Raw genomic sequence first — 2767 nt, 5'->3', positions numbered from 1 at the left:
TTAAGAAGTTTGGAGTAAAGAACTGCAAAAATAATTTGTCATCTCCCTAGAAAATGACCTACAACTAAGTAAGGTCACTGTCAGAACAGTGTATAATCTTCCATGTCAAACAACTTTTTGATCTTTATATTGGCTACCTGGAAATACACATATTCTAATATTTTATTAGAGTTGAACTCAACCCCCTTTATTTGGCCAAACTGGTACCAAAAGTAAAAGCAGCACAGAGTTTAGTATTTCATTTTGGCTCCTTCCTGCCAAGGTATTAAAAATCAACCATTGCTGTCCATCTGCATCTACTGTTCCTCCCTTCAATTTTGATGATGAGATGGCTTTTGCAAACAAGTCATATTTAAACCAGAGTCATAGATTTTCAATCTACAGTGTTAGGAGAAACAAGAACTCCGTAGAACTCAGTAACTTTAGTATATTTCTCTATAAAAAGACTCATTCGATCATTTCCACATTTGGAAAAAAATATGATGTTGTTTGACTTTGAAAAGCAGTTGATGATGGGAAATCCAAACCCTTTTTCTTCCCTTCTGCCAAATGTGGCTGACACTTCAAAGTTGCCAGCTGTGGAGAGAAAAGAATCAAAGTAGCTCCTACTATACATTCCATCAGTAGGCAGAATTTAGCTATTACAATTCAAAACACCTTCTTACTGGCAAGCTGGGCTAGAGCTTTAGATCATATGGTACAGTGTGAGCATTCTGAAATTGAGGGACAAGAGAAAATTTTTCATGAAGCCACATTCCATGGAATTCTGTGAAACATCTTTTGTTTTGTCCCTAGATAATGTTAGGTATTTTCATTGCAGAGGGGAATGCTTGAGCTATAAATTCCCTCAAAAACAGCCTTCAGTTACGTGTAAGCATGGGACCTCTGCATGAAATCTCTCTGTAAAATGGATACTGCATGAAATAAATGAAAACATTCTCTTGCACAATGGAAATGTCATCAATACAGGAGACAAGCCTGAGCCTTCCAGCAAATAACCTTAGTGAAGACTGAAGAAAAAACGTCTTCCAGAAGACTTGAGATAACATCAAGAATCCTCAGGAAGCATGGCATCCAAAGTAACAATAATCAGATGATCAGGAGTCCAGTATTTGTTCAGTTGAAGAGAAAAAAGGCTGGATGTTGAATGGAAACTACAGTCATACAGAACTGGGTTTTTTTAATCTATTAATAAAAGAGCAGTGGAAAAGAGTGAATTGCAATTTTTTTTTATAGGAATATCTTTACTGCACTGAACCAAGTGACAAATCTGATTTCCTAAAGTCTTCAGCAACTTTATTAAACTGATACATAATTGTCAGGTGGGAGAAATCCACCTAAGAAGGGAAATAATTTCTGCATAATGAGAGAAATAACAAAAATATAACAAAACCAAATACAAACTCCTTCAGAATAGAAGTATTTTCAAAATTACTACACGCTTTTATCAAAATTCTCTTTTTAAAAAGAAGCAGCAGGGAATAGAAATTACCCCTCTGCATTCTGGGATCACAGTCACTTGCCAGTGACCTTCTTCTTTCCCTTCTGTATTTCCCATTCTTCAAAAATATCAACGGCAGAACACAGAAAAAAATATTTTGAATTAAAATAATCTCATTTTGGTTTTGTCTCTTTCTCAGCAAGACATTTTAGTTAGCATCTTTCAGACAGTGTCCATATTGTTCTTAGAAACATGCTTTTATTTCTTCTGTGGTTCAGTGTCATGTTCTAAACCACAACACACAGGTGAACATCACCAGAAACCCTTTGTTTGTTTGGGGGGATCGATGTCCTTTCTGAAGAAAGTTTTCTCCTCATCTAAGATTATGTGGTAATATGAAAGCCTCATGGGGTGGGAACAAATCTGAAGAAGTCAAGTCCACACCAAGACAAAACTGCCTGATTCTCACAAATGCCTCATTTGCAGAAAGCTTCCCTGTTTCGCCAACACTGCTCATGGAAGATTAATTTACTTCATTATTCTTAAGAACTCCCTCCCCAAACTCAGATACAATGAAAAATTATAAGTGGATACTGATGAAGAAGGTGGATTTTAATGTGACAGTTATAACTATACCTAAGAGCTCTCCCAGGGCAGGGAGCAACACTTGCTGCCAGAATTTCTACCTGCTCATGTTCAATAGTGCAGTGCTCACATTTTCGCATCTCATAGCATAGAGGAATCAAAGAGGAGGGAAAAAAAAAAGTAATAAAATGACTAGTATTTTTCATTTTTTCAGAATTAATTTTAAGAACAGCAACAACAAAATAGACATTTTATCTGAAGTTTAGAGCAACAGGGAAATAAAATCCAGAGGCTGCAGGTTTAACTGTTTGGTACTTGGCAGAAACAAGTATTATTTCAGACAGAATGATCAGGACTTAAAAAAAAAAAACAAAACCAACAACCAAAAACCCCCCCAAAAAAACCCCCAAAAAATCCCCCCAAAAACCCCCAAAACCACCACATACACATCCAAGGCCACATGTTACTTTGCTTTTTAAAGTGGAGGCAACAGAGGGGAAGCACCAGTAAATACGAGAACAGTTGCTAAATCCTTACTACTAAGTCCACCAGTGCAGGTGAACTTGTTCTGAGCCTCATTATTGAGAACATCTGTTAAGGCAAATACAATAGGAGCAAATATGGATTTTTAATTCATATCTTTGAGTTGATAAAACTTTGAAATAATCCTTCATTTGAGGGAAGCAATGTTGTTTACATGCCTATGTGCTGCTTTGTACACCTCATAAAAATACAACTGGA

The sequence above is a fragment of the Chamaea fasciata genome, unplaced genomic scaffold (genome assembly GCF_029207755.1).
Source record: "Chamaea fasciata isolate MVZ Bird 193981 ecotype frontalis unplaced genomic scaffold, bChaFas1.0.hap1 SCAF_5, whole genome shotgun sequence".
Lineage (NCBI taxonomy): Eukaryota > Metazoa > Chordata > Aves > Passeriformes > Sylviidae > Chamaea > Chamaea fasciata.
Note: the sequence above shows the minus strand (reverse complement) of the source record.